The sequence below is a fragment of the Pinus tabuliformis genome, chromosome 6 (assembly GCF_031772625.1).
Source record: "Pinus tabuliformis cultivar Carrire ecotype Pingquan chromosome 6, CPIR1, whole genome shotgun sequence".
Lineage (NCBI taxonomy): Eukaryota > Viridiplantae > Streptophyta > Pinopsida > Pinales > Pinaceae > Pinus > Pinus tabuliformis.
Window position 1 is genome coordinate 612,305,000 of NC_142292.1, and position 14,565 is coordinate 612,319,564.

Sequence of the window (14,565 nt, forward strand, 5' to 3'; positions counted from 1 at the left end):
CCAATAAGGCTAATTTAATTATATATGCATGTTGAAATAAGGTGGTTAGTAGCAGTTTGATTGCATCTGATGGACTATGATCACGATCCATAACCATTTTAGTCATGGTAGTTTCAAATCAATGCTCCACTAATGCTTGTGTGGGGTTGTCAAGAGTTTTGATAATGGTATGTCATGATTCATTCCTTTCTCCAAGTTGTGGCTTAAGCTTAAGGGCTGACTTAAAGAGTATTGTAATATCGTGCTTATACTGTGGGTTCTTTACCTTGATGTTGTGCAGATTTATGTGTAGTTGCCTGGATAATCACCATGTCTATAATAATTGGTTAACTACACTTGTGATGACCACTAGAACTTAATTGTAAGTGAAGAAAATTTTAAATTAATGGAGCCTAGGGGCTAATTTCCTAGGTAAGCACAGGAGGTACGTTACATAACCATGGTTGACTGTGGATGATTTTCATATTGAGGCAATGCTTATCACAATGTGACATTGGACCATGCTTGACCATGACTAATTTTCAAATTGACAAAATATTTGTCATAATGCAACATTGGACTATGGTTTACCATGGTTGATTCTCATATTGAGACAATATTTGTCATAATGTAAGGTTGGACCATGGTTCATCATGATATATATTATAAACCAAAGAGAATAATAAACCCTAAAGATTAATATTGAAAGCCTAAGGTATATAAACCCTAAGATAAATATTACAAACCCTAAAATAAAATAACCATGGCTGACCATGGTTGACAATGATTGATGTTATAAACCCAAGGGAAAATAAACCCTAGGGATAAATACTCAAAACCCAAGGGACAAATATTATAAACCCAAGGTATATAAAGCCTAAGATAAGTATTATAAACACTAAAATAAACATCGTTGAAAATGGTTGACCATGGTTTATTTTCATATTGAGACAATCCTTGTCACAATGCAATGTTCAACCATGGTTGACCATGTTTAACCATCATTGATTTTCATATCAACACAATCTTTGTGACAATTCAATGTTCAGCCATGATTGACCATGATTGATATTATAAACCCAGTGAACTATCAAACCCAAGAGATTGATCTTATAAACCCAAGAGAATAAAAAAGCCAAGGGATATGTATCTAAGGGAATAATATTAAACTTAAGGGACAAATATTATAAACCAAAGGTCTATAAAGCCTAAGATAAATATTATAACCACTAAAACAAACATCGTTGACCATGGTTGATTTTCATATTGAGACAATCCTTGTCAAATTATGATGTTCGACCATGGTTGACCATGCTTAAGCATCGTTGATTTTCATATCAACACAATCTTTGTGACAATGCGGCGTTCGACCATGGTTGACCATGATTGACCATGGATGGCCATTTTTTTATAAAACATGGTTGACCATGGTTGATCAAGGTTGACCATGACTAACCATGGTTGACTATGGTTAACGATGATTATCATATTGAGACAATCTTTGTCAATTTGATGTAAATTATAAACCCTAAAATAAACACGGTTGACCATGGTTGAGCATGGTTGATTTCCATATTGAGACAATCTTTCTCAAAATGTGATGTTGGACCATGGTTGACCATGATTGATTTTCATATCGAGATAATCTGTCACAATGTGACGTTGCACTATGTTTGACCACGGTTGATTTTCATATTGAGACAATAATTGTCACAATGTGACATTCGACCATGGTTGGCTATGAACTACCATGGTTTCCCATGATCGATATTATAAACCCAAGGGAATAATAAGCCCAAGGCATTGATATTATAAACTGAAGCGAATAATAAACCCAAGGGATTAATATGAAATTTGGTTGATACACAGAGGCTTATAATTATGATTATTACTATTATTAGTATTACTCCTATTAATAATATTTAATATTTAATATTTAATAACATTAATAATCAATACATATTAAAAATAATTCATTCATTCATTTATATTTCATTTATTATTAATTAATTCATAATTAATTAATTAATAATAATAATAAATAACTATTTTTTATTATTATTATCAATTAATATTGTTTTAGTAATATAAATATTGTTAATTAAATTTAATATAATAATTAATTAATAAATATTCATAATAGTTAATTCATTCACTATTTGAATGACTATGTTTGATTTTATAACATATGACTAATGTTTGATTTTATAAAAACATGGTTGACCCTCATTGACCAAAGTTGACCAAGATTGGGCATGGTTGACAATGATTATCATATTGAGACAATCTTTGTTATAATGCGACATTGGACCATGGTTCATACAATCATTGATTTTCATATAGTGACAATCTTTGTCACAATGTGATGTTGGACCATGATTGACCATTATTAACCATAGTTGACCATGATTAATTTTATAAAACATGGTTGACCATGGTTGAACAATACTAAACCCGAGGGACTATTGTTATAAACCCAAGGTATATAAACTCTAAGATAAATATAATAAACACTAAAAGAAGCATGATTGACCATGCTTGATTTTCATATTGAGACAACCCTTTTCACAATGTAACATTGGACCATGGTTGACCATGATTGAATTTATAAAACATGGTTGACCATGGATGAGATTATAAACCCAAAGGAGTAATAAACCCTATGGATTAATACTAAAAATCCAAGGGATTATAAACTTAAGGGAATAATATTAAACCCTAGGAATATGAGCCCTTAGATTAATAAACCCAAGGGATTAATATTATAAACCCAAGGGATAAAAATTATAAACCCAAAGGTATATAAACCCTAAGATATATATTATAAACCTTAAAAAAACATGGTTGATGTTGGTTGACCATGGTTGATTTTCATATTAAGACAATCTTTGTCACAATGAGACGTTGGGATATGGTCGACTATGTTTAATTTTGATATTTAGAAAATCATTGTTACAATGTTAGCTATGGTTGACCATGGTAGACCATGGTTGGCTATAATTGACCATGGTTGACCATGATTGATATTATAAACCCAAAGGAATAATAAACCCCAAGGGACTGATATTATAAACCCAAGGGACTAATATTATAAACCCAAGGTATATAAACACTAAGATAAATATTATAAACACTATAATAAACATGTTTGACCATGGTCGATTTTCATACTGAGATAATCCCTGTCACAATGCGATGTTGGACCATGGTTGACCATGCTTAGCCGTGGTTCATTTTCATATCAAGGCATTATTTGTCACAATGTGACATTGGACCATGGTTGACCATGACTGACCATGGATGACCATGTTTAATTTTATAAAACATGGTTGAACATGGTTGATCAAGGTTGGCCATGTTTGACCAAGGTTGACCATGTTTGACAAAGGTTGATCATGTTTGACCATGGTTGATCATTGTTGACCATGATTACCATATTGAGACAATCTTTGTCACAATGCGATGTTGGACCATGGCTCACCATGATTAACCATGGTTGACCACGATTGAATTTCTAAAATATGGTTGACCATGATCAATATTATAAACCCAAGGGAATAATAAAACCTAAGGAATAATACTAAAAAACCCAAGGGATTATAAACTTAAGGCAATAATATTAAACCCTACGAATATGAACCCTTAGAATAATAAACCCAAGTGATTAATATTATAATACCAAGGGAATAATAACCTAAGGGATAAAATCTATAAGCCTGAGGTATATAAACCCTAAGATAAATACTATAAACCCTAAAATAAACATGGTTGACAATGGTCAACGATGGTTGATTTCCATATTGAGACAATCCTTGTCAACATGCAATGTTGGACCATGGTTGGCCATGCTTGACCATGATTGATTTTCATATCAAGAGAATCTCTGTTACCTTGTGACATTGGACCATGGTTGACCATGTTTGATTTTCATATTAAGACAACCATTGTCACAATGTGACATTCTACCATGGTTGGCTATGATCGACCATGGTTGACCATGATTGGCTATAATTGGCCATGGTTTACCATGGTTGATATTATAAACCCAAGGGATTAATACTAAAACCCCAAGGGACTAATATTAAACCCAAGGGACTAATATTATAAACCCAAGGCATATAAATCCTAAGAGAACATGGTAGACCAAGGTTGACCATGATTGACCATGGTTGACCATGGTTATCATATTGAGACAATATTTTTCATACTACGACATTGGACTATGGTTGAGACAATGATTGATTTTCATATTGAGACAATCTTTGTTACAATGTAACATTGGACCATGATTGACGATGATTGATTTAATAAAATATGGTTGACGATAATTTACCATGATTGAATTTATAAAATATGGTCAGCCATGATTGATATTATAAACCAAAGGCAATAATAAACCCTAGGGATTAATACTAAAAATATAATAGACTATAAACTTAAGTGAATAATATTAAACCCTAGGAATATGAACCTTTGGATTAATAAACCCAAGGGAATAATAAACCAAAAGGATAAAAATTATAAACCCTAGGTGTATAAACCCCTAAATAAACATGATTTCCCATGGTTGATTACCATATTGAGACAATTCTTGTTACAATGTAACGTTGGACCATGCTTGACCATGCTTGAGCATTATAAACTCTTGAATTAATATCATAAACCCTAAGATTAACAATATAGTAACATTTTTTAATAATTGAGCATCTTGTTAATCTCTCATTTTTTGAAAACTTCTAAATCTTTAGAGATATCCCACATTAATTGTACAACAAATTTTCTTTGGATAAAAAATTCAGGATAATACTTTTACCTTTTACCTTTACTCTACCATAAAAATAGTTAAAATATTTATGTTCCAATTTCATGTTTTCCTATTATAAGTAATTAAATTAATATTATAACTTTAATTAATTTTGAATTTTATCTTCATCTTCACGCATTATTAATTTTTTTAAATAATTAAAAACCCATTTTTCCTTAATAAATTAATTAATTACTTAAAAACAATTATCATTAAAAATTAATAGAATAAATTATTATTATCTATATTTAGCTTATGTAATCTAAAAATTAAAATTTCGTTCGATTTTACGCTCCTAGATTTTTAAAACAACTTTTTATTTAAAAAATCTAAGAAATTAAAGTTTACAATCAATTAGGAAATTATATAATTTTCCAAACAGATAAAATAATTTGAATTGAAACAAAACCTTTTAGGTCAAGTCTTGCTACATAAAACTTGGATAATATCAAATGTACATTTCTCAAGTTATGAATGTAGACTTGTGTCTATTTTATTTTTTATTTTATTCATGGGTCAGGAATACTTTTCTTAGTATAAAGTCTTCCGTCTTTGTGATTTCATTATACACAAATTATATAATTATATAAAAAATTATAACAAAAATTTATGAGTATACAAAAATTATACATCTTTATAAATGGAATTTAGTAACTAAACTATCAGCTATGAATTTTTGTCATTTATAAATTATAAAATTATTTATTTACTATTTACAATTAATTTAAATTTAATTAATAAAAAAAATTATATTTTATATGGGTAAAAAATTAAATATGCTCAATTTAAATTATATAAAATAATTTATATTTTTTTATTGGAAAAAAAAAATGATAACTCTAACTTCTCTTCTCAAATCTAATAGTCTTTAGAAACAAATTGTTTTGGAAGTCCGATTTATTCAAATGATAATGATACGTAGTCTATCCGTTAAAATGTAAAAAGTAACACTATATTTAAAAAATAAAATCTTTTAATATTCTAAGATAATCAGAGTTATATTTTAATATTTTGAAGGAATGATAATTATATATATCTTATTTTATCTGTTAATATATGAGAAGGTAATACTATATTTGAAAAAGTCAAATTTTTTAATATTCTATCATAATCAGAGTTTTATTTTAATATTTTTGGAAGTTATAACTATATTAAATATTCAAAAAAAATTATTTTGAAGATTTTTCTTGGTAGGTAAGTATTTACAGGAGATTTGAAATAGTAATTTATTATAAGAAGTGATTTGAATCAATGACGTATTACAAGGAGTTCCTTAACAGTGTAGCCATTAAAAATTAGTACTATACTAAATATTTGAAATTTAAATTTTAGAAAAATAATAGAGTTTATAATTTTATTTAATTTTATTTTTATTTCTATTTTGGTAAAGATATTCCAAACATAGAAACAAATAAAGAAAATGATCCATAACAAAGAAAAACACATAGAATCAAGAAAATTATCCATAACAATTGTCTGGAAGGTTATTACTATACTAAATATTCGAAATTTAAATTTTGGAGAAATAATAGCATTTATAATTTTTTTATTCTTTTGGTGGTACGAGATATTTTATCTGTGATTCCAAAAGCAAAAGGAACAAATAAGGCAAATGATCCATGACAATTGTCTTGATAAAATTTGTTGGTGCTATAAAATTTGTTGGTAAAATTCCCCTGCACAACTAAACCATTGATACAAAGGGTTTGGAGATTTTTTCCCGGCCCTTAGCTCTGCTCCTCGCCCTTACCGAACTTGGAGGATCCTCCAGGCGCAACGACCTTTTTAGGAAGCAGTATGTTATGGATATTGGACATGACACTGCCATGGGCTATGTCAACAGTGCCCAGCAGCTTGCTTCGCTCCTCATCATTTCTGAAAGCCAACTGTATGCAACGAGGAACTATTCTGGTCTTCTTATTGTCCCTGGTCGCGTTACCTGGCAGCTCGAGTACCTGGGTTGCCGAATATTCAAATATGAAAAGATAAACAATATCAACGCTAATAAATAAACCAGTTAATTTAAATATGCAACGAAATTATACCACCTCACCTCTCGAAGTTTTGTCCACCTCTCCAAGTTTTGATCACAAAAATCTTTAAAAAGAAATTATTCTGGAGAGGAAGTGTATCAACATAAATATATATCGACATTGGAAGAACTACTTAATGTTTAAGCTCTGGATATAGACTCCAAAATGAGCTTTCACAACATTTCAAATCCAAAAGAACTGGTAAAGGAGGAGTCCATGGACTTCTTATTTATTTTTCGTGAGATTTTTTCTCAAGAACACATGACAAATCCTTAATAGGTTGTCACCACTGTAGGATCCTGTTAGGAGTCAAATTTATGATTCCCGCATCATCCATGGACTGGTAGAGGAGAAGCCCATGGCAAATAGACATAACAACAGTTTTTCAAAATCATTTTGTATTGGAAACAAATTCATAATTTCTTTGGAAATAACTCGAAGGCAGTGAGAGGTATTACCTTCTTTTCGGGCAGAGTTTCCTACCCTCTTCCTTCCATGGTCTCATGAAGATCACAGCGGCCCTACAAAATCATTTTGTTATTATTAAACCTTTAGAAAATAGCTGACCTTCTTGTTGGGGACCAAGAACGTTGCGTGTATTTGCTCAGCATGGAGGTATGCTCTACCTGATCACGTGAATTATTTTCTTTTGTGAGAATAATGTGAACTGAGAAGGCTAAAGACTCTTTTTATTTGTACTCTTGCAAAATTCTTGGGTTTAATGGAGAGATAATGCTTAAGGATTTGCAAAGGGATGATTACAAGGTGTCAAGGATGTCCATTGATTCGGTTCCCAGGCCATTTGAGTGAATGCGACAAAATGACCTATAACACATTTGATGCTTCTTGTGTAGTAGCAGAGTTGTCAATGGGTTCCTGTGGATTGGCGGTATGGGACTCCACATCCTACTCCTCTACTTGTATTCCAACTGAAACAATTGCTAGATCTTCACAACCTACTTCCTTAAGAATTTTTTTACTACCCATGCATAGCCTTTTAGTTGTGTCAAAAACTTACACCATTCCTACTACCTATGTTATCATTTCCAACCCTATTTGTTTCTCAAATTTGATTTTCCCTTTGAGTATAATTTTTCCTTCAAATTTTCATTTTCCTTTTTCAAATCATTAATTTGTTAGGTTAGGGAGTTAACTTCAATATTACCTAGTGAGGAATTCCTTCCTTCTCCTACTTGTGTTCTTATTTGTTCTCCTTGCTAGGTTATTCCCCTAGCTCGTTTGATCCCGTTGTAGCAGTGTGAACTTTAGGCATTAAGGAAAATGATGGATTAACATTCACTCTTACTCTTTTCTTAGGGTTTTTACCCCCCAATGTCAATTTTCCTAACCTTTCTCTTATTCTTCTTTGTAAATGTTCTTCTTTCTTAACAAGGAACCCATACCTAACAATTTTAGACAACTCAATACAAATATCCATTGGTTGTATGTTCCCTTTTTCCCAGAGCAAGTGTATTAGCAGTAGTTTATGTAGAACTCCTACTTTAGAGATTTCGATGAGGAGGCCTAGGTGGTGTAACTGCGTTTTCTTTCAGCTCTATTTTTTCACTCTCCTCATGCTCCTCAGTTTCATTCCTAGGGGTTAGTACTCGTGAGTTTTCTACCATTTTGGCCCATGTACTCCCTTGCTATTGCAGTGATTCAACTATAATCAATTTAATCAACCCCTAAATAGTTACACAGGTTTCATGACGATTTTCCATGTATACAACACTTTCCATATGATGTAATGATTTTAACAAGAAGTAAGGCATGTTGACTATCTCCCCACTACAAAAGTGTGCTAGCAGTTGAAAATGATAACATAACACAATCCCAAAGAACCCTTCACAAGTTACAAAATTACGGATGAAATAAGCCACATCATCTGAGGGATGAGGAAGGGAGGTCTTGTCAACCCCTCTTCCTTTTATACCTTATCTCCTCCCCACCTTCCCGCAAAAATGTGGCTTTAATTTTTAGGACTACTATCTTTCGAAAGAACCAACACATTTTCGTATGTGGTAGACTTGTAAACTTAGCAATTACTTCCTCTGTAACAACAATCCTTATTCCTCTAACTACTGAGCCCCCTTCATTCAATGTCTCTACAAATTCTAGGGAAATTTTCTCATTGATGCTTGTAGATTCTCAAACTAGACCATCCAAATTGCATCGTAAAATACTTATAGGGCATCCAGATGGTGTAACAAATCATCAATAGAGTCACATTCATGGTGGATTGTTTCTCCTCACATGTCTACCCATAAGATTGTTATAAGGCTCGCACTTGTTCATGCAAATGTTTGTTAGAGAGGAGAATGGTGATATTTTAGAATTGGAAATTTTTCCCTTTCGATAGTTTTATGCCATAAATGAAAAGTAATGGGAATAATTTCACGGTGGTCGCATAAGGTTTACAGGAGTAATGATGACTGACTCTTAATAATACATGATCTAGTCAATAATTACTAATTTGGGATGGTGGTGATGGTGCATTGTACGATAGATATGATCCTCCGCTATCCCCTCCTCCTCCCCAACAACATGATGGTAATATTCTTTCTCGATGGGTGCGACAAAGCATCATGTCATGCTTAAATCTAGAAATTCAAGTAAATGATAAAAATATACCTGTTGTCAACTTAACATTATGTTGACATGAACAATGTACAAGTGACGTTGACTTGATCTTCATTGTTAAACAAATAATTTTAGGCATGTGTCTATTTGTGAACCCTTCCATTGCAATAATGCAGTGACAAAGGATTATGTTTTAGCAAAATCAAGTGAATCAACATAAGATTGTAGTTGTCAACCATGAAAATGCAAGAGCACATGATGTGTCATCTTCTGGTAGTGAACAAATGAAAGAGTTTGTGATCTGTATTAGCATAACTATGTAACAATGTAAAAGTGGCTTGCATATGTACAAAGTTGTATCAGAAGTAACTCTATAGAATTGAATTAGAAGGACTTGTCAGAATACTTTAATATCCTTCAATAGAAACAAGCCTTTATACGTGTAACAAGTGATATTGATTGGTAAATATGGAGTCTGTAATAACATCAAATTTAAACAGTAAACCAATTATAGATTGAGAAGAATAGGCATGAAAATATTATTACAGAGAAAGAAAAAGATATGTTGCCCACCAACAAGCAAGCTAGTTTTCAGCCACCACATTAGTCGAATAACATCCCAAAGGGATTTTAACCACTAGACATTTTTATTTTTATTTTTTATTTTTGAATAATAGGAAAAAAATTAAGCAAGAACAACACAGGAAAAAATTTCCTTTCCCCAACAACTTCAAGGTTTCAATTTGCATCTGAGGCAATTTTGACAAACGAATCCTTAGATGTAGCCTTATGATATAACCATAGGAAATTTCCATTGGAAAGCAAGTATGTTTGGGACCATCAACAGTTTTTAATTTCACATTCCCATTTTCAAATATTGTAGTTACTTCAGAAGGGCCTAACCATTTTGTACACATTTTCCCTTTGAAATCTTTGAATCTGGAGTCGTATATGAGAGCCCAATCACTTTTATGAAATAATTTTTTCTTAGTAAATTGCTAAAATTAAAAAAATAATAAAAACTAACTATATTACCACTTTAATTAAAATAATAATAATTATTATTATTAATGTTAAAAAAATTAATGTACAAGTTAAAATGATATACATTTAAAAAAACATGTAACCATGGAGATTCACACCCATTTTATTATGGAGATTCTAATTTGTAACTAGACTTTGTTATAGTAGCATAGGCTAATACTATGAATTTTCAATACTACATCCTTAAACACCATAATTCATTTTATATAACACTCGCTCATCTGCCTTTTCTTTAGATAATGATTTCAAATAAAATAACTTAAAAAAGATGACTACTTTGAAATTAAATCTCATAATATTTAAAACATTCTGAAATATTGTATAAAAATTCAATTCCTACCTTCCACTTAATAATTATAATTATAAATAATTAAATTATAATAAAGAAAACTAAATTTCAAAATAAACATTTCTATCAATATAATTAAACTAACCTCAAATATAAAATAAAATAAAATAACATCCTAAAAATCATTACGCAACACAATATAATAGAAATTGAGCACCCATTGTGAACCATACTAGGAAAATCATTATGCAACACTATATAATAGAAATTGATCACCCAATGTAAACCATACATTTGAATTCATCGGAAAATAAAATACATTACATAACATCTTATCACTATTGTGCAAATCCTTACAAGGAAACGTAATAAAACCATGCACTATATAATATAAACTTATTGGAATGAAGTGTAAACCATAATGGTTGCATTTGCAGAGATGGGATCAACGAAAACTATTCGATTCACATGTACTTTTCTTTTCGTTTATTGTGCTCCAGCCGAAGAAGTCAGCCTTTGCCAATTTTTCGTTATGCATGACGTGATTTGCGCTGTCGTTGTTGTCAGCAAGCGAGCGAGTGTCCGTACAGAAACAGAGAGAGAGGAAACTAAAAAAATTCGACAGTTTCCTGGTAAGCAACGTAAGGATGAAATGCATTTGCAACGATAGGATCAACCAACACCATTCGATTAACATGTACTTTCCTTTTTGTTTACTCTGCTCCATGCGATGAAGTCAGCCTTTGCCATTTTCGCATTTTGTATAACATGTTTTTCACTGGCGTGACGCGTCCACCAAGTGAGAGGGTATTGGTGTAGACACAGAGAGAAAAGAAACTAAAATTGGATGTGGTGAAAGGGACACGTCCACCAAGTGAGAGGGTATACGTATAGACACAGAGAGAAAAGAAACTAAAATTGGATATGGTGAAAGGGGTTAAAGTATACACCGATTCCACCCATTTCTGATTAAGGGCGACCCATATAACTTGTACACAGGGGAGTAGTACAACGTAGAAGAAGAAAGCAATCCCTCGCATCCAGGGGGTGGATTATATCTTTTTCTTATTGCAGGTGTGAGCATACCAGAGCATGGTAGGGTATTTATACCCACTTTTTCTTTTTCATTTCTGTGTGTAAACGCGTGACATTTTATTTGACTTGATATTACTCGGTGTAAGAGGACACGATTGCGCAAAAACTGACTTATTTGGCCCTGTATCAAATAAACAAAAACAAAGGGTCATTGGGTACGGATGGTTTTGATTGATTCCCCCCTCTGCAAATGCATTTCATCCCTACCTTTGTAAGTGCCCTTTGAGACTTTTTAATTTCCCGCTGACTTTTGAAATTCAGTTGTCTAATCAAAATATTTAGTATTGATTTCCTACCGCGGTACACACACATTTCCTCCCTACGTTTGAAAGTGCTTTAAGACTTTAATTTCCAGCCAGCTTTCCTGGTTCAGTCATCAAACAAAATATTTATTAGTGGTTTCGTAAGTCAGCACGCGCGCTCGCTTTCTAACTAGGGTTCATCAGGGGCATTGAATTTGCTTTTGTCGTTGACAGAAGATGCCAGCGGTCTTCCAATGTAGTCCACATCTGTCAACTAATCATCTCCATCATTTTTTTAGTTGAATCTCTTTACATTTTCGTATTAGTATCTTGGAATAACTTTTAGAATCTTGAATATTTTTCACAAGTATCTTGGAGCATATATAGTTTTCAATGTAATTATGGTCATAACATTACAAGGTTCTGATAAGACTACTTTAGTAATTTTACTGTTTTTGTTATTGACAGTTTTCATGCAATTGTGGTTATTCCTTCGAAAAGTTTTCAATAATATGAGGGTTAATTTTACTCTAATTAATATTTTATTAGGGTTAACTTTGTTTAATTAAATTTGATATATATCTTATAAACTTAAGGAATGAATTCTTTTATTTTTAAATTTTAACACTAACACAATTATGTTAATAAAGTGGTTATATCAATTAATATTATTTCTACAGTTATGTTAATAACGAAGTTATATCAATTATATTATTTTCTATTTTCTATTAAAGGCTCAAAATGATGTTGATTGATGTATCAACAATTTTATTAATGTTATTGAAAATAGTTTTGTTTGTATAATTAACTTAAAAGTAGTTGATATAGGCCAATGAATAGAATTAATTTTTTAAGGTGAAAATGGCAAATATTAACCACATTAATAAAGTGGTTGATATACATCGACCAATGTCATTTTCCACCTTTTAAAATTAATGGTGCCAAATGGCATGTGAAAGGTGGAAAATGTCGTTGATTGGCATACATCAATGACCTTATTAAAGTGGTTGTGCTAGTTCATAGCTAACATGCATGGGGAGGATTAGTACACCATGGTTGACTACAACTCACCTTTGTTTTCTATGGTTTAATATGGTAAATTTATGGTTAATAATGGTCGATTATGGTCAGTAAATGGTTGACTATGGGCAACCATTGTTGTCCATATTATATTAAATTTTCCTATGATAGATTATAATTGACTATGCTTGACCATGGTTGACCATATTGTCTATGGTTGAATGTGGTTAAACATGGTTCACCATGTTGAGCATGTGTGAAAATGGTTAACCATGGTTAAGTATAATTTACCATGTTAACCAGGGTTGACTATGATTGGACATGTTGACCATGATTGAGCATGTTGATGATGGTTGACCATGGTTTGACCATTTTTCCCATGGTTCACATTGGTTGTCTATGTTAAAAATTGGCAAGTTATGGTTGACAATGTTTGTAATTTTTTTCTATAGTTGACTATAATTGACTATGGTTGACTATGGCTAACCATGCTGACAATGCAAAGCTTGGTTCACCTTCGTTTGATGATATTTGAGCTTGGTTGGCCATGGTTGTCCATGGTTTGTCCATGTTGACTATGGTTGTTGGAAAATTAGAGAGGAAGAAAGATTTTCTTTTATATAGATAATTACTTGTCACTTTACGGTTTTCTTATGTTCCTCTTTTATCTTTAGTTCATCAAGAAACTATCAAAACAATAGCACAAAGATCATAAACACCAAATATAGGTGGAAAACCAAGGAAAACCCCTATCTAGGGGAAATCCCAGTCAACAACTCTTCCTTAATAACTTCCTTGAGATAATCCAAGACTTTTGACGTAGACACATACTTCCTCCACATCAACTCATTCCTTTCTTCCTTCTTGCAAATGATAACCCTTCAACAACAACTTTTACCTAGCAACAACAAATTGCAACAGAAATTTCAACCCAGCAACTGATAGCAGTAGCGAAAATGACAACAACAACAACTTAAAGTTGACAAAAGAGACTTTTATCTCCTAGACGAATCCACATGAGAGAGAGAGATAACCCAAAATTTTGGTCTTGACCTTTTCTTCCTTCTTCTCCAACTTCGTACTCCTTTTTCCTTCTTTTCCTACTTCGCACTTGTTTAGCTCTTTCTTCTAGATATCAAACTTGAGTGGGTGAGTGTGAGTGCTCCAAATGAATTCGAACTAGGCCAATATATAGGCTTCTAGTGAGGTTGAATTACCGAGTTTGAAGCTGACTTGATATCCTTGAGGCTAACTTGATCTCCTTGAGGTTGACTTGCTGTGGAGGTGACAAATAACATATTTTACTCTATATTAATTCCTTTTACATGATTCAAAAAGCCCAAGAAGGGTCTCTTTAAATGGACAATGACTCTAACGGCTCAGAATAAATTCTATAAGTCCGCAATGAGGACTTTGACCTAAAACATGATGACCCAAGCATGAAACCCATGCTTTAATAAGTCATAATAATAATAAAAT